The sequence below is a fragment of the Sus scrofa genome, chromosome 1 (assembly GCF_054392235.1).
Source record: "Sus scrofa isolate SSC_HxYL_T2T_F1_AM1 chromosome 1, Sscrofa_HxYL_maternal_Yorkshire_Landrace_v2.0, whole genome shotgun sequence".
Lineage (NCBI taxonomy): Eukaryota > Metazoa > Chordata > Mammalia > Artiodactyla > Suidae > Sus > Sus scrofa.
The window spans coordinates 23,951,137-23,971,010 of record NC_139383.1 but is presented as its reverse complement, the minus strand read 5'-3'; the positions used below and the strand labels follow the sequence as shown (position 1 = coordinate 23,971,010).

Here is a 19,874-nt window from a genome sequence, read left to right as displayed (position 1 = left end):
AAAACTCAACTCCCTAATTATTTTTTAACCCAATCCAAATTGGCCTAAAACATTTGCCATAAATTTCTGCTGTTTAGAATTCTAGTCTAAGATATGAACAAGAGCTTTTCTTCTTTCTTTCCTTTCTTAAAGCTAAAAATGTCTTCAACCAAACTTTCTTGAAAAACAAAAGGGAAAGTATTAAACTTAGTGTACCTTTTTGAACATTAATTTCTTTCCTTTTCAATATTTTATAATTCATAAAACAAATATTTGAATAACTTTTAATTTGATATTATTTAATTTTACTACAATATGTAATGGATTGATATGACTGAACAGTAAAACTACTAAAATCTTAAAAAAGCCGTATGATTAAAATTACAGCCTAAGTTATAATTTCATACATGTGTTTGGAAAAAAAAAGGGATATTATCAGACTTAATATATCAGTTGTACAACTAGTATTCGAATTTATTGTTTAGATGATCTTTTTAATAATTCTATATGTAAGCAGAAAACTTATTTTGAAATCAAATATAAAGAATAGAACTTACATACTAAGTATGAAATGTGTGCTTGTTATTTGCTGCATAGTTTATTCAATGCTGGTTCAAACTTACAATAATTTAATTTTTTAAATGAAATGAGATAATTTCTGTCTTTACACTCAATAACTCTTAAACACTTCTTAAATGGATGAAGGCAGTCAAAAGCTATAAACTTCCAGGTATAAGATAAATAAGTAGTAGGCATGTATGTTCAACATATAAATATAATTAACACTGTTGTATGTTGTATATGAATACTGTTAAGAGAGTAAATCCTATGAGTTCTCATCACAAGAAAAAAATTCTTTTTTCCTTTTTTTCTTTGATTTTGTATCTACATGAGATGCTGGATGTTTACTAAACTTATTGTGGTCATCATTCCATGATGTAATTCAAATCATTATGCTATATACCTTAAATGTATACAGTGCTGCATGTCAATTATAACCTAATAAAACTGGAAGGAAAAAAAGCTGCATCAAAATGCTCAGTGCTTTCTTCCGACATGATCTTCTTCTTTCACAGATATATAGAACTTGTCTAGAAGCAGATTAATAACTCTAATCTTGAGTGTCTGATCAGACTGCAGCTCACAAAATACTTTTTTTCCAATTCTTATTCTGAACAGAACTGACAGAAAAAGGGTTTATCACTCTGTCAAGTTTTTGGGTTGAGAGAAAAGAAAAATCCTGTTTGTTGTTCTGTAATTCTCCAGATGTTTTCCAATAAGCTTTGGACCTTGCTCCTATTTCTTCCTCACTCCAAACCCAAGCAGCAGTGAAAATATTTCAAGATTTCTTTTTGTAACATGATTTTGTAAATACAAATGATTTTTCTAAATACATGATTTTTCCAATTTTAAATACAAAAATCTTGTCATTCGAAGTAAAACAATTTGCTCCAGGAATTGTTAAACTGGATCATGTGATGAAAAATGTCTGCCAGTTAGGCTCATTTCTGCAGCCATTTTTCATCTTCAAAGCACTCAGCAAAATCTGGCCTACAATTTTCTTGAAAGTGCTCCCATAATTTCCCTTTCAGCTCAAACATCCTATTGGGAACTCTTTCTCCATTAAACCACTAGATTCCCTTTTTTTTTTTTTTTTTAAACAGGGTGTGTGTGTGTGTGTGTATGTGTGTGTGTGTGTGTGTGTATGCTCTTTGCCCAGGTTTTTAAAGGTTTCTGAGTGAATTGTTCTTGATGAGTGAGTTGTTCTTGGCTTAATAAAACTGACCATATTTTGTGGCATCATTCTATTTATTAGTTCATTTTCATGAGATTTTTTTTTCCTATAAATGAAGAACCTTTCTGTAAATGAAGCAGAATTTTATGATAAAAACTGGGACTCTGGTTTTATTAGAGATGCGAAATCTTCCAGGAGTCAATCATTGATGGGGTACCTAAGTGCATATGCCAATGCAATTCCTCCAAGGCAGAATTTCTGTTCAAGATATGAAGATCAACATTAGATACATGTAGCCCTTTGCTTCTTTCAGACCACTCTGCACAGGGAAAATTACTGTAAAATTCATTATCATTTACTAATATTACAAATGCTCGAATGGCTTTACTGGTGAATTCTGTTGACTCATCAACCTGAATAGTGAAGCTCTTGTTTTCCAGTTTAATACACAAAACATTTTCAACAACCTATGACATATCATCAATATACTGATGATCATAGTCCTTGAGAAGGGGGCCTTTTCAAATTTTCATTCAGCTTTTTGTCTTAGCAATTTCCTCACTATAATTTTATATGTTGGCTTCATTAGACTTTTGCCAGCTGTGTGACTTACCTTTTTCTGGACAAGATTCTCTGCTACTAAATAACTTTGTTCCTTTTTACAGGATGAACCTTTTAACAAAACTTTATTTTTAGATTCTAAAAGTCATGTATAGTTGACCCTTGAACAACACAGATTTGGATTGTATGGGTCCACTTAGATAAGGATTTTTTCCAATAAATTCAGTACCTATATTTTCATCTTACATATCTTTAAATTAGTTAAGTGGGGGATGGTTTGTTTGAGTAAAGAGCACATTATGTGGAATCCAAATAACTGCAGTTTGAGTCCTGATTCAATGGAAACTACTTCAGCTTCATGTCCTTGTGTGAATCTTTTATCAATTTCAATTCTTTTATCAACATTTTTGAGGCAGAGATAGCAGTTCACAGATTTTTGACTATGCAGAGGTTGGCGCCCCTAATTCTCACATTGTTCAAGCATCTACTGTACAATAATCTATAACATTGTTTGTCAAATGACTAATAAAATTAAAGCTTCTTTAATTTTTCTAGAAATATTGCTGCATTTTAAGTTGCTACAAAAGATAAAGAAAGAAATACGCTAAGTTGGACTGTCAACCCATGTAAAACCTGCCGATACAAAGCTTTCACCATAAGACAGATTTTATGTACCCCTTTTCACACTGGTGTATGATGCTGAAGTCTGCAATTCTTTACCACTAACCTTATCAGAATTGTCCACTGGTCTTGGATCCTCCTCTCCATTTCATACCTCATCTTCACAGATCACCACATTGGTTCATCAGACATAACTGTAAAACAAAAGAGCTAATAAAATACAAAATAAAATGGCATGATATAGAACTAAATAAATGAGATCACTGATAAAAAATAAAGCACAATATAATTTATTTCTAAGCTATAACTGAAGTTTGTAATATTCTCCAGGAGAGGATTTGTACTTGTTTCAACCAATTGTTGAATTTCTTACTAACCTGAGACCATCCAAATTCTCCTATTAAAGATTTTTTGACATGTAGTCAGTGTTCTAGTTAATTCTGTTACTTGAGTCATATTATATTTTCTAAATACGGCCACAAATTCTAGGTTTTTTAAGTGTGGCTCTCACTGTCTTATTTCTCTTTTCCTTAATCCTTAATTGACTCACTCCTGCATAACCCCCGAGTGCTTGCTGAACATAGCTTTGACCAGGAACCTTGTCTAGTATCTTACCTTCATCCTTCCACACCCTTATCTCCACTTGTCCTCCCCTTAGAAACTTCCCCACTTAGAGAAAAAGCCAAAATTCATCAAGTCCGCTTTGTTATTTAACTGTTTCCCCAAGCAGAAAACACATCTTTGAGGATTAAGTCACTACATATTTATTCAGTATTTTCCCCTAGATCCCAGCATAAATTCATAAATATTGAAATAATTGAGGGCTGTGTGACATAAATAAATGAAAGTATGTTAATAGTTTATTACTCATTATAGCCCAAAGAATGGGCATGTGTGTGTGTATGTGTACGATCTATAAACTAAAATTGCTGCTCATGTAAGAATAACTTTAAAAACATTTCCCTGTCATCATTATCAACATTGAAAATCTTTAAATTATTTGTTCAGGGATAACATTTACAGAATTTGTGCTTGTTGATATAAGCTTATCATTATTTGTAATCTTGCTTTGTATCAGACTTTTATCAGATTTAAACATTTATTATAATTATATATAACATAGTTATCATTGCTTATAATCTATTTGCTCTATATCAGAATATTATAGTCCAATTATTGCCATTGATTTAGTCAACATATATATTTATACATTTATGTATAAATCTACCATATTGTATGCCAATTGATTTTAGTCTTAGGGCCAACAATTGCCCATGTTCACATTATACACTATGAACAAACATAACACATTCAGATCCAATCATGATTTTTTTTCTCATTATTGTATGGAAATCTACTATGTCACTTCTCTTTCTATGGGGGCAATTTTAAACAGTGTTTGTAACATTTTCTTGTTATTCTGAGAAAGTCCTACAGGTATGTTCATTCTAGGAAAACTCTGATTTTGGTAACCAAATAGCCTTTTACTGGTTGCATATTCTTCCTTCCCTAGACATAGATTTTTCATCAAGCTAGAAACTTAGAATTAGGGATGCTATCAGTTTCTTATCCTTTTCCTAATTTTGTGCTAACACTGTTCCTGCTATTGCTGTACTTCTTTGTCCTCATCCCTAGTGCTCACACCAACCAACAATGCTGCCCAGAGTCCTCTGGGAGAAAAGACATAGAGCACGAGTGAAGGAAGACAAGCCAGAGATATCATAATGAATGTCTTTGAACATCAAGAACATTAAATCTCTATGCCCATTAGGAAATATAGGTGGTATAGAGTAAGAACAGTGTAGCGAAATGGGAAAGAGATTTTCTTATGGAAAATTGTATTTATATGTGTCATATTTTTTGCCTAATTTTGGCAGGAAGAGATTTTCATTTTATCACTGCTATACTCTCCTTCTCTTGTCTCTGCTTTTCTCTGACTATTGGCTTCATTATCAGAAAATGTGTTCCAAGCTGCAACTCTCAAATCTCACAACAAAAATATTTACCATCAAAGATAGATCTCAAGCATGCTCTACTTGAGCTCAAGTACAAAACTTATAGCTTAGTTGCATTGGTATTGTACTAGATATAAATCCTGGGAGCAATAAACTGTGAAGAGTGAAATATTTTTGAAATGTAACTTCTATTTGAACCATATATTTGGAGAGAAGAAATGCTATTACACAAGAGAACTGGATGGGTATGTTAGGAAATTTTAGCAAGCAAGTCAATATCTAACCATTACATGGTGGTGGAAGTAAAAAGAAAAAAGATTTCCCTTGGAAAAACCACTACATTGTTGGGTAAAATTTTGTTGTTTTTATTAGCTTTGGATGAAACTTATAGAAAAAATACAATATGCAATGGGTCTCAGAGATCTAAATCTTTATAAAACATGATTATATTGAAATAAGTAACACATCATAGTCGTTGGAAACCAATATTTTTACTTTAAAAAGTACTAGGACGATTTTGATTGAAACTCTCAGAAATCTCTAGGCAATGCCTAAACAATAGGAGATTTGTATTTACAGTGTTTAGAGTTTGCACAACCTCCAGTGTTAGTGTACTTAGGGGCTTCCCTGCTTGCTTGTCTTGAAATTGGCTTTTTCTCAAAGTGGTGGCACAGACATTCACATTATTCCATAGAAGGTAGAAGTGATCAGAAGGAAGCTAAGGAGTTGATTTCACTATGTTTCTCATGTAGGTATGAGAAATATAAGAAAATGTCTTACATGCCTTGGCCAAAATTTGTTTGCATGCTTATTTTTGATCATGCAGTAGCAAAGGAGATACTATTATGTTGTCCAAACCCTTACGTCTGAAGTTAAAGGGCATTTATGAATCAAATTTAATATATGATAATAAAATTAAATATTTTGGAATTCGGGCTATGAATCTTATTTTTTAACTGATTAAACACATACTACAATAAAAATTTTTAAATGTCTTCTCAGTTTTGTTCTTACTGATTTTATTATGAGATTCTATTTCTGTTCTGAAATAAGAGAGTTGCTTTTAAGGTTGATGTGAAAATAATAAGTTGCCATTTCCCCCAAATTAAAAATTTAACATTGGTTTATGGTGCTTAGTCATTCTTAAAGATCTTTCTCATAACAAGCACAGTAATATTCCAATACACCATCAAAAATAAATTAGGCATCTACAATTCAACTCATAAAATTATAAAAAGCCAAAGGAAATTCTGAGATTAAAATGTAAATCATCTAAAATCCTAATAGAATATTTAATCTAGGAATAATTTATAAATAGCCAAAATTATAAAATGTTTCCTCTTTACTATTAAAAATATGTCATGTATGGTTCACTGGAAATTTATGTCTAAATAAGCTAAAATTAAAATACCACAAGTTTCATGGGTTGGATATCTAAACCACTTTGCTGCCCTTAGGATATTTGTGAGAAGGGAAAAAGTTGGCACTTGTAGATTCACCCTTAACATTTTATATGAAAATTTGGTTATCATTATAAAGCAGAATGCTTAACAAACATAAGTTTTTCCTGTATTACAGCCATATAAATAAATGGTAGAAACAGTGACTATTATTCTAGCAATTTGCTTGTTAATTCAAAATGTATAATTTCAAGTGCATAAATATATTGGTTATTTTAGTTTTTCTGCCCACCTCTGTATCTGATAGGGGATACATCCAACTAAAAACAAAAAAAAAGCCAAAAAGCTCAAAAAGCCCCCCAAGGATTAAACAGTAAAATGCATTTATATTTAATGGTAAATAAAAAAATTCAAAATCATATAGTTTGTATTGAGTCCTGTAATACATATTGTTTCTTACTATTTTATATTACCTAGTATAGATAAACAACCATAAATTCACAAATGTAAAAATAGCCAAGAGATGGTCAGTGGCCTGCATCTAAAGCTCAGGACTCTGGAAGTTCCCATCGTGACTCAGTGGTAATGAACCCGATTAGTATCCATGAGGACGAAGGTTTGATCTCTAGCCTCACTTGGGGGTTAAGGATCTGGCATTGTGGTGAGCAGTGGCATAGGTCGCAGATAGAGCTTGGATCCGGCATTTCTGTGGCTCTGGTGTAGGCTGGCAGCTACAGCTCTGATTCGACCCCTAGCCTGGGACCCTCCACATGCTGCAGGCGCAGCCCTAAAAAGACAAAAATGAAATAAAACAAAACAAAACAAAACAAAGCTTGGGACTCTCAATATATCTTATTCTTAGATCATTTTGCAGAATCTACTTCTCCACCAATCTGTTTGACTAACATTTTCAGCTTTAAGCTTTCCAGCATAACTGAAGCATGTTTTAATAGAGCAGACTGCACTTGTTCCATGTGTCTCAAAGATCAGGATTAGAATATGTTTTTCTTTATCAAATAATAGATATGTGTTTGGATGTTTTTGGAGTCAAATACTTATTGAACATTAAACTTGCCATGAATTATATAATCACTAGAAGAAAACAGGATTTGAGCAAGCCATTAAGAATTGTCCTGGATGGGAGTTCCCGTTGTGGCTCAGTGGAAAACAAATCCGACTAGGAACCACGAGGTTGTGGGTTCAATTCCTGGCCTTGCTCATTGGGTTAAGGATCCGGTGTTGCTGTGAGCTGTGGTATAGGTTGCAGATGCGGCTCGGATCTGGTATTGCTATGGCTCTGACATAGGCCGGTGGCTACCGCTCCGATTAGATCCCTAGCCTGAAAACCTCCATATGCCGCAGCAGTGGCCCTAGATAAGGCAAAAAGACAAAAAGACCAAAAAAAGAAAAAAAAAAAAAGAATTGTTCTGGAAAGATTTGAAAGTCATTAATTCAATCTTAAAATGAGTTGTGAAGTAAAAGATTAAGTCAATGGCAAACAAAATACTGTTAAGACAATGTTAAATGGAATTATTTTTGCAAGTTGGTAGAGAACTGAGAATGTGAAATCATAGACAGTTGATTCTCATTATTTGAGGCTCATTATTTGATTCTCATTATTACAGTTTTGTTCTATAGTGGCATGAACAATGAATTAGCAAATACTGAACATTTTCTCAAGAGAAAATACACAGTAGGTTCCTGGGAACCTCTGGTCACAACATTTCCATAAACCAATAAATACATAATCTTGTTTTATGAGTGTTTCTGTTTAAAGACACCTTACTTAATATATAGTGCTAATTCATAAAGATTGTACTCACAGTTAACAATACTAAAAGCCATGCCTGAATGAAGCTTATTGGACACACACATTTTTTCCATAAGACAGTTTTTCATACTTTCTTGTGCTTAGGAAGAAACTACAGCTCTTTAATACTATGATCAGGGGCCATTTAAGGAGTAAAACCACCAAAAAAAAAAAAGGCTCAAAACGCAAAAAACACATCACCAAATAGAACATGAAAGGACACTTGTTTATAGTATGAGAGAGAAATGAGATGAGAAGGCAGAGAATTCTATGCTTGATCTCAACAGGGAATAAGTATGTTGGGCAACTCAAATTTTTGCCACTCTGCACATTATCTGTTATTGTCCACAAGATTGATTCTGGAGTGACAAATAAATATTAGCAAGTAGACCAATGCATAAATATGGAATTCACAAGTAGTAAGGATATACTGAACATGGAAGAGAGACCCAAAAAATGGTCTTAATTTGAACGTCCCAAAAAAACCAGTCTGGATTTCAAACTAATCATTACTGTCAAAGACTGACATGTAAACTATCCTAAAGCAACAACCCTGGAAAAGAAATCACTCTACATATTACTTTGAGTAACCTCAAATCCCTATAGGCTTAGCCCTGGTGATTTGGACTTTCCATTGGTGTTCTGATTTTAACACGCATCAGATTCTCCCAGGGGGCTTGTGGAAACACAGATTGCGACACCTCACTCCCAAATGTGGAGGGACCCGAGAATTGGCAGCTGTCAGGTACGGTGTTGTCCTGGAACTACACGCTGAGCAGTGATGGACTAGGTTAAATATGAGTCAGGAAGATGCTTTCTAACTTGGGAACATTTATGCGGCTGAGGCTCAAAAGAGACTACATGGCCCTCTTTGGCCCCTGGGTTCATCCCTCCTTATGAGATTGTTGTTTTCATGTCAAATACAGAAAAGTTAAATAAAAATAAAGGAAAAGTCAGCCAAAGAAAGAGCAATTTTATCCAAGTTTTGTAGCAGAAGCCACTATTCCTAGGTTTTGCCAGTGCATGGGGTTTGTGTCATTTGGAAAGTGGTCCTGTTTTACTATATCAGATTCATGGTGATATTAAGAAAATTCATAAAAGGAAAAAGGAAATTAAATTGCAAAGTGGCCAAATAGTGGGAAATCAAAGCTGAAGAAAAAAACAAAATTAACATGCCTGTGGACTCAAGAAATGTTATCCTCAAACACACTGACATTTCTAATCGTAAATATGCTAAAACTGTGTTTTCATCTTTTTTTTTCTTTTTTTTTTTTTTTTTGGTGGTGGTGGTGGAACTGAGGCAGCAATTCTCAAAATCATGCAACAAAAGGATACAAAATAAAATCAATTTATTAAGTTTAGGTTGGAAAATCAATAGGTTATTTAAAAATATTCCTGCAAAGAAGTCGTAAGTGAAGGTAATTATCTATACTAGAATTTCAAGAGAACAAGAAAGTGGTACATGTAACACATCTTCTTGTGGTATGACCCATTGCCAGTTATATAATTAAGTAAAAATGATGATGCTGTCCATAAAGCAAAATCAAATTTTCAATTTATCAATTTGATAAATGGCTACAAATATAACACTAATAAAGAAAATTGCCCTACAGGTATTTTGTCCTTTGAGCTATATAACCATCACAAATAGAAACATAGTAATTTTTTTTTTCTTTTGAGGGCTGCACCTGCAGCATATAGAAGTTTCCAGGCTAGGGGTCAAATTGGAGGTATAGCTGCCTGCCTATACCACAGCCACAGCAACACAGGATCCAGGCCCAGTCTGCAGCCTACACACAGCTCACGGATCCTTAACCCACTGAGAGAGGCCAGGGATCAAACCTGCGTCCTCATGGATACTGGTCAGATTTGTTACCACTGAGCCATGACAGGAACTTCCAAATATTTTAAAATTAAGTTTTAGGAACATAAAGACAAATCTATACAAGCTTTTTTTTTCAACTGATATTTTAAACCTAATGATTAACAAAAAACCTGGCTAACCATGACAAAAGATTTTGATACATATAAATGGTTAATAAGCACATGAAAAGATGCTCAAAATCACTAATCATTAGGGAAATGCAAATAAAATCAAATATACAATGAGATATCTTTTCCAACTGTTACAGTAGCCAGTATTAAAATCAAATAAACAGGTAGAAAAACTTAAATAGCAAGTGTTAAGAAAAGCATGGAAATATGGAAATCTTGTGCCCTATTAGTGTTCCTTAACTTCTTCACATGCAAATTCTGGATAAAAAATTTTACTGCATAATAATTAGAAGTGTGTTTGGGTCAGAATAACTGGTAAACTCTGCTTTATTCAATAGGTAAATAGGTAAATACTGCTTTATTTTACATTGTCACAAATTGATTAATACTTCTTCTTTCCTGGTTTTCAAATATTCAGCTTTAGATAAATACCTGTCTTGATTCCCAAAATAACGGCATGGGTAACTTCTAGTAAAGAGAGGAAAAAAATCCACTCACGCCATATATATTTTCTTCGATTGTACCTTTGGGTTTTCTCTGTGAGACTAGAGAAGCTCATTTCTGATAACACTGTCACAGAAATCTTTTTTTGTGCCACAGGGTACTCATGGAGCAGCTGGGCTTCTAATGCTACTAGGAATCTGGATTACAGGTCACCATGGCGATAATGGAGTCTTGGCAAAACCCTTGGCCTATTTAATTATCAAAGGTTCTCTCCATCCATCAATTATAATAGAATATAGATAATTTCATGATTATGTGAAGAAAAATAGAGCATTTGTTATCACAAGAGACAATTTTACAAGAATAAGTTTGTCTATGACAGGTTTTTGCCTCCAATCTTAACTCATCATACACGAATTCTGCCATTCTGATGGGAGTTGATATCTTGCCTCTGATTTGCAACTTCAACTCATGCTTTGGTAATAGAAACACTCAAGTATATGTGTGTGACAATGCTTGGCATGAAAAAAATATTGCAATAAGGACAAGAGACCCTAATATGGATGACTCAGAAGATAAATAGTTTCCTAGATTGGTTATTTATTTATTTATTTATTGGCCATGATATGTAGCAGCTTCATTTGGCATTTCAGTTTCCAGGCCAGGGATTGAACCTGGGCCCAAGTGGTGGAAGTGCCAAGTCCTAAGCACTAGACTACCATCAAACACCCCTAGGTTATTTTTTATAATAATCTTTTTAAAAAGTGATGGACTGATATCACAAATAAATTGTAAATATACACAGACTATGAAAGAGAAGGAGCAATTGATAGCTATCAATTAGGTCAAAAGGTAAGTGGTTAAGTTTAGATGAGAAATGTAGAAATATGGAAAGATTACAAGAAATTTAAAATGCAATATTTCATTTAAATATATGTGGAAAGCAACAAATAAAACAAATCTTGTCAAAACATATTTTTAGTAATGTAAGTCAGAAAAAATATACACAGTAAAATAATAAATATATTAAAAGATAATTATGGATGGCAGAGAATAGAAATATATAGTAAGCAATACAGACGTCTTTGAGAAATAAAATATTTGAAAAAAGAAGCATCTTAAAATCTCTAATAAGCAACCAATTATAAATATTTGTTTGAAACTATGACTATGGATTGTTCTGCAAATTACTCCTTTCATCGAAGATATTACTGTCTCAAAATTTAATTTTATAAATAAACATTGCCTCTTGGCTTTAAATTTATCTTTATTCTAATTTATCTTACTTCATGTTTTCATTGTCAACTGTTTTTCTCATTTTCTTGCACATTTCTGGTAAGAAATACATTGTTGGACTTCACTTTTTAAGCTCAGTCTTACAACCTTCGATTTAACCATGAGTTCTAACTAATGTACATTTGTTGTCATCTTAATATATTTCAGAACATTTATTCACGTTTATCTTTTTTCAAGGTATTATTTTTATTATTTGCTATTGTTTTCTTTTTTACTTTTTGCTGTTGCCTTTTTTACTTTCGCCATGAGGTTTAATTTTACTAATAGTTATCTCAAAACCAAAAATACAAGTAAAAACATATCAATAATTATTACAATTAAAACCAAAAGTGTAATTGCCTGATTTTCCCCCAAAGAAGTTTAGTATAAGTAACTATCCTATTTCTCAGTATCTACTTTCCACCTTTGTTAAAGTACTGAGGTTATATCTTAAAAGATTAATATACTTGGGTTTTGTCCAAAAATTCATAATTCATAAATCTTATCTTTTAGGCATCTATATTAACTCTAGACGTATGGTTCTAGTATAGGAGATACTATACTAAAAAAGAAAAAGTCAGTATTCACACACACACACACACACACACAAAGAAAGTCAGTATTCACACACACACACACAATTTCTAAATTTGGTCATGCACTGAGCTTCTGAATCCACTATAAAAAGAAGTCTAGGAGTCCCCGTCGTGGCACAGTGGTTAACGAATCCGACTAGGAACCACGAGGTTGTGGGTTCGGTCCCTGCTCTTGCTCATTGGGTTAATGATCCGGCGTTGCCGTGAGCTGTGGTGTAGGTTGCAGACATGGCTGGGATCCCGCGTTGCTGTGGCTCTGGTGTAGGCCTGTGGCTACAGCTCCGATTTGACCCCTAGCCTGGGAACCTCCACATGCCGCGGGAGCGGCCCAAATAAATAGCAAAAAGACAAAAAAAACAAAAAAAAACAGAAGTCTACCACCAGATAAAGGAGGCCGCCACAAAGGAAAGAAACAAGTTTATAACCAATTAAAGACTGGAAAAAAATATATGGAGGACAGTTCCTTGCCTCTACCCAGAGAAGACCAGATGAGGGTCAGCTACTTTCGGAGCAAGAAGACTGTTGCCACGTGACTTTGAGGAAAGACAAAGATTAAAGACCGACAGGCCAATCTGTAGAGATCTGACTGAAACAGGAAATGAAGTTGTTTCTTCAAGGAATTTCCCTCTCATATATGAACATGACTTCATTTCCTGTTCATCTATTTTTTTTTCACTTTATTATTATCCTTTTTTTTTTCTTTTTTTTTTTTTTGTCTTTTTGCCATTTCTTGGGCTGCTCTCGCGGCCCATGGAGGTTCCCAGGCTAGGGGTCGAATCGGAGCTGTAGCCGCCGGCCTACGCCAGAGCCACAGCAATACCAGATCCAAGTCGCATCTGCAACCTACACGACAGCTCAGGGCAACGCCGGATCGTTAACCCACTGAGCAAGGGCAGGGACCGAACCCACAACCTCATGGTTCCTAGTGGATTCGTTAACCACTGCGCCACGACGGGAACTCCCACTTTATTATTTTTTATTGTTATTTCCCCAACACAATTTTTTCCTCCACTGTACAGCATGGTGAGCCAGTTACACATACATGTATACATTATTTTTTCTCACATTATCATACTCCATCATAAGTAACTAGATGTAGTTCTCAGTGCTACACAGCAGGATCTCATTGCTAATCCTTTCCAAAAAGCAATAGTTTGCATCCATTAACTCCAAGCTCCGAATCCATCCCACTCCCTCCGCCTCCCCTCAGGCAACCACAAGTCTCTTCTCCAAGTCCATGATTTTCTTTTCTGTGGAAAGGTTCATTTGTGCTGTATATTAGATACCAGATATAAGTGATATCATATGGTATTTGTCTTTCTCTTTCTGACTTACTTCACTCAGTGTGAGAGTCTCTAGTTCTATCCATGTTGCTGAAAACGGCATTATTTTGTTCTTTTTATGGCCGAATAGTAGTCCATTGTGTATATATACCATATTTCCTAATCCAGTCATCTGTGGATGGACATTTGGGTTGTTTCCATGTCTTGGCTATTGTGAATAGAGCTGCAAGGAACATGCGGGTGCATGTGTCTTTTTCATTTTTTTTACTCTTCTATAATTCTTAAATAGTTTATCGCAATCTTTTTACCAGTATCATTACTTTCTTCCTCACTTTCAACTTCCTTTTTTTCCTTTGCGTTTTCAACTTAAAAAAAGTTTATCTTGACTTATTAAAATGGCTCTAAAATTGTCATGTAGAGTCAGATATAAAAGACTTCAGAAATGAAACAAGCAGTGGCAAACTGAGTAAGCTCAAGAGGTGTAGAAAAGTATTCGTAAGATTTGTTCAGATAGGAAATGTCATCCAGTCAGATCAAACATTAAAAGATAAAACCAATTATAAAATAATTTCTTAAAATAGTAATTGGCTAAGGTTAAAACTTGAAATATGTCCATGGAATTTGAGATATAGGATATTAAAGGTCAATGAAAGGCTTGGGATTATGATCCAACATGCACATAGTAGACAAACCTGAAGTTTAACAAGCAGTTCACTGCATTCAATAGTGTCATGAGCAGAATATTTCTGCAAGTATTTAGAGTGTGGCTTCCAATTTGCAGACAGAAATTTAATCTCATACATGTACAATCTTTTGAGCCACTTGATTTAATATTGTGCAAATGACTCTATACCCCAGTTAGACACATATTAAAGCATAATAAATATATAGTAGATGGTAGGATCTGTAGATAGGTAATAACATACACACATACATATATGTTCATTCCATAGTATTAATTACATTCACTTATATTTAGCAACAGGTTGTGTAATTTTTAAAAAATAAGATTTTGTATTTTAAAATTTTCTAATATTTAAAAAAGATCATGTACATTATACTTTATATCCTAGCAAGTTGATTTTTTTCTGTTTTAAATTCACAATGAAGTTTAGACAGGAGGCTTTAATTTGAAGAATATAAGACAATATGACTCAATTTAAAATATTTTATACTAATTAGGAAAACTTGATTTACTACATGTATACAATTTTAGTAAATAAATGAAATAAATGTAACTATTCTGTTTGTGAGAATATACTGGCATGTCAGAAAGCTGCTTGAAATAATCAAATACATTGAATATACAATTATAGTAACAATAGTTTGCCATTTACACTTTAGTTTCACTTACAAGCATCATTAAAAAGGATTCTCTTCTTAAAATTTACGTAAAAAATTCTCCCTCTTTTTCCCCCATTCTAATATTCTCCTCTTCCTTCTCATTGGAGAGCTTTTCTGTTTTGGCTTCTAGGTATGGTACTTGGTTCTTTATCCTCCTAGACTTATAAACTTCTAACTTTGGTGTGCTCCACTGTGTTCACAATCCTGCTTTTATGATTATTCCTTGATAATCCCTGGATGGTCCAAGGCCAGGTTACTATTTTTTACTTTGGTTTCCCATTTATAAATTGGGATAACTAAACCAATCTTAAAGAATTATGTGGACTATTCTTCTAAATGTATATTAATTTCCAACAGAGACTAATTTCATGAAACAATGTTCTGGCCATCTCAAAAAAGAATGTTAAGAGGAAAAATGTGAAATGTTACTCCTGAAATTCTGGATCAGAGGGAAATCTGATTTGGAGGTACTTATGCTATAACAGCCTGGAATTCCATTTTTTAATTCTTAATATTTCCTACCTTAGTATGATGGGATGACCTTAATACAAATGTGAGGTGTCCAATTGCAATGATAAATCCTTGGAGATGACTTTTCCAGTGCGCATAGGCTGTTAAACTCTCGGGTCATATCCTATTGTTTTAAAGTATAGACATTACTACAGGTTCCTTTATTTAATGCATTTTCTTCATAGCTTTACACCAGACAAGTAGTGTGACTCTCCATTTCTATTATGAAAATCCATAGAAATATAATAAATAAGGGGTGTTTATATCTAGGGATAGACCACTTATGCACCCAAAAGTTCTTAAACCATTGTTTCAAAATTTATCCTAAAATTATTGTAAATACAGTTATATACCAGGCAAATATTCATTTATCTATTTAAAGCTAGATGGATTTTTCAGAACATTAATTCATGTTCCTTATTTTAGTGACTCTCTATTGAAAACATGTAATAGTATGTAGTATATACATTTGATATACCTTTATAGATTTTTTAATAATCCATGCTCCAAAATAATCCTGCAGATATTCCAGAAACTTGTTTATTCATCTGGCTCCTCAATTTATATTTTAAAAAGGAATATAATCCCGGTGTTTTTTAGATTTCTTACATTTAGAATTTCCACATGTTTTCTGAATGAGAAACTTCTAATTCCAAAGATTGTTGACAGAACTGACTCAAGTACATTGGCTCTTGCATGATATGTCATCCCTTTTTTGGAACTGTTTTTCTTCCTCTTGTGGATGTTTATTTGATGATGAATAGGTCACTCTTAGCGGGAGAGCTCTTCACGTGACCTCCGGATACTGAAGACAGATGAGTCAGTTCCACACAGACTACAAATTATGCATGCTGGATAAATCTATGTTCATATTTGCATTTGACCTAAGTTTCAACTTTAAAAATAGGTTTAACAGAAATTATACGGAAATTCTAAAATTGTTTGGCTAGGAAGCAAACAAGTTATGCAACACAATTTTATAAAGGAATGTTCCTCTGCTAGAAAGAGATCACATTAGCAGTGAAATACTATATGTCAGCCTGAGTTTAAGCCCAAATTCAAGAACATATTGTACACAAAACTTCTGAAATCTATTTATCTGCTATGTGATTGATAGCTACTGCTGCAGTGTGGAGACCTTAGGGCGGCACTACCTTTCCATCGTTTGTCATCATAGAATATTCTTTGAATGGAAAGTTATATAGCTTTCAGGGCCAATGGAAAATTGCCCAGATTTCTGGGGGCTAGTTAGAATGTAAGAACATGGGCTCAATAGGCAAGGAGCTAGTTTAAAATCCTAGCTCATCTACTGACTTGATTACAGGTACAAATGATAACTCCCTAAGTTTACTTATTTGTAAAACATGGCCAATCATGACACCTGCTTCAAAGGACAAAGTTCAGGTGTGCCTCATCTGACACAGTCTTTTAAAGGACTTAAAATAGTGTCTGGTATAAACCTACTTAAGACATGCTTGCTGTGTTTTTTATTTAGGTCTTTTTTAATGCACTGCTGTGCCATAAGCCTATAGTGTACAGACTGTGATTTTTGCAAAATTTTATTATGCACCCCAAGATCTCAGAGATACTTCTCCTGCCTCTTTTCCAAGTATACACAAAGTTTAAACATAACCTGCTTTTAACAAGGAGCTGCATCAAATTAAAAATAAAATTCTGCAGGAAACACAGATACAAAGCTGAGTTCTACGTTGGATCTAAATTCCGTTTTCCTTGTTGAAGCAATGGGAATTGCTAGAGTAGGCACTGAAAATGTCGCAATTTGGAATTGTCACTTTGATCCTTTTAACTGGCAACCTTCAGTATTTTCTTCAAAAGTCTTAGATTTTAGAGAATAAGCTAATCTGAGCTTTAGAAAGAACAGAAGATCTGTAGAGGAATAGCTGGATTGGAGTTCCCATAGTGGCTCAGTGGATAACGAATCTGACTAGCCTCCATGAGGATGCAGGTTCAATCCCTGGCCTTGCTCAGTGGGTTAAGGATCCTGCCTTGCTGTGAGCTGTGGTGTAGGTCACAGACATGGCTTGGATCTGGCATTGCTGTGGCTGTGGTGTAGGCCAATAGCAACAGCTCTAATTTGACTTCTACCCTGGGAACCTCCATATGCTGCAGGTGCAGCCCTAAAAAAAAAAAAAAAAAAAAAAAAAAAAAAAGAATGGTTGGATTTAGAGATTATACATATGTTTCTTATTACTTATTAATAGTAATAACCAATAATTTAAATAATGTTACACATTAATTCTCACAGCAGTTCTATGAATTAAGTAGAATTTTTCTAGATTCACAAAGGGAAAGTAAATTGATACTCAGTAGTTCAAGGATGCTTTTCAGGTTTTCATAGGTGAAGGATTCCATATAGAACCCATGTGATCAAATGACCAAACAATATTGCTCATAGAAGGAAAAGAAAAAGTTTTAATCAAAATGCAGAGCCTGACTTTTCTCTATGGGTTTCTTATAGGCAAATCTGAGCAGGCACTAATGCTGTTGATTAATTCTGTCTTTTCTGTGATGATATTAAATAACCAGAAAATTCACCCAAATGTGGGCATGTTGCAGTAAAGATATCTGGTTTAACATATGGCAATTGCATAATATCATCTGAACTGTCCCCTAGAGATATGGAAGCCTGTGCCCCTGAGGAGATAGGGTTTTCAATGGTCAGAAAAGACCCAAAACAAACAAAAAAACCCCCTATATTTAAGAAAATCATCTTTCCCAGAACGTTCTGTTCCCCGTGTCAACTGTGAGGATACTCAGTTAGTGGAGGCAAGATGGTGGTGGCTACACAGTGAGGGACCTTGTAGGGAACATCAAACTGTTCTAGAATCAAATAAATATTTTTAGTCAGATTATCTTGTTATATGCTATTTATGTCTGTTACCAAGTGTAAGTACCATCTAGCCCTATCATATTTCTTTCTGTCATCTAAGTTCTGTTGCCTAAATACCAGAAATCAGATTTAGCTAGGCTACTACAGAAAGACTTTAAAAAAAAAATTTTTTTTTTTAGTTTATTAGTTCATTCGGTTCAAAAAAAGTGGCAAGAAAGTCCCCTGCATGACCAAAAGTGGAAAATCTGAAGTTGATTTTCAAAATAAATTATAAATTTTATCAACCTTATCAATTAAAGCACTGTTTCTTTTAAACTCCTGTTGCATTTTTCTATGTCTTATTTCTACTATGTGCTATTACTTGTTGTAGTATTTTTGAGGTGTATTCTGTAATCTCTTTGTTCAAATTCTTGAGACATTTCATTTTTTCCTTCTTAAATTCAGACAATCAATGTCATAAATCTCGCTCTTAATTTATTTTCCCTGATTTCTGCTAGCTGAGCTCTGTACCATTTTTGTTAATATTGTACCTGATTTCCATAATGATTCCTTCTTTGATCCATGATTTATTTAAGAGGATATCTTTACTATATTTTCATTAAGAGTTATTTCTACTATATCTTAATTATACCATTGTCAGATAAAGCATTCATCACAATAATTATTCCTTAAAGTTGGGAACATAGCTTACAAGCTAACATATGTTAAATTATTTTAAAATCCCATGTGCTCTTATACATTGATAGATTCAGGATCCTATATGTAGCCTAGCCCTTAAGTCAGGCCTAATAATGTTATTTAGGGCATCTGTATCCTCAAGAAGCTTGATCAACCTATTACTTGAAGAGGGGTATCAAAAATGTCCCACAATATTGGTGAATTGCAAGATCTTCAGGAACTGTATTCCTTTTTGTTTTATACATATTTAAGAAAGACTATGTTATTATTATTTTTTTTTTGGCAGTGTCCATGGTGTATGGAAGATCCTAGGCCAGGGGTCAAACCTGTGCCACAGCAGCAACCCAAACTATTACAGTGACAATGCCAGATCCTTAACCTACTGCCCCACAAAACAACTCCTAGACTGTATTACTGTGTAATGACAAATTTAAAATTGTTGTTTCTTCCCAATGAATGTTTTTTTAATGTTTGCAGTGACCTTTATATTTAGTAATAGTTTTGCCACTTAGTCTATTTTAGCTGATCTTGCTTTTATTTAACATTATTTGATATTTATTAATATTACTATTACATTGTTATGTTATCATATATGTATTATTTTCTTGAACTTCCTTTGTTTTAGGTGTGTTTCATGTAAATAACATATTTTTAAAAATTATATCTACAATTTTCCTTCTGGTGAATTAAGTTCATTTGCACTTCCTATAATTATTGCTATGTTTGGATTTTTGCTAATATCTTTTTTAATCTTGCTATTTACTCTGAATTTTTCCACATTCTTTCCCAAATCTTGTTCCATTTCTGCATCATTTGGAGCTTGTCTTAATTCTCCCT

The 19,874-nt window shown here is 33.7% G+C and overlaps 1 long non-coding RNA gene across 4 annotated transcripts in view; it reads right to left on the bottom strand.

Moving 5' to 3' along the window:
* LOC106508831 (uncharacterized) overlaps window positions 1–19,874 on the bottom strand; it is a 1,163,285-nt gene that overhangs the window by 415,211 nt on the left and 728,200 nt on the right. For all 4 annotated transcript variants that reach the window (XR_014839532.1, XR_014839520.1, XR_014839519.1 and 1 more), the window contains one exon: window positions 3,003–3,090. This is a non-coding gene — a long non-coding RNA (uncharacterized LOC106508831). The remainder of the gene's footprint in view (window positions 1–3,002; window positions 3,091–19,874) is intronic.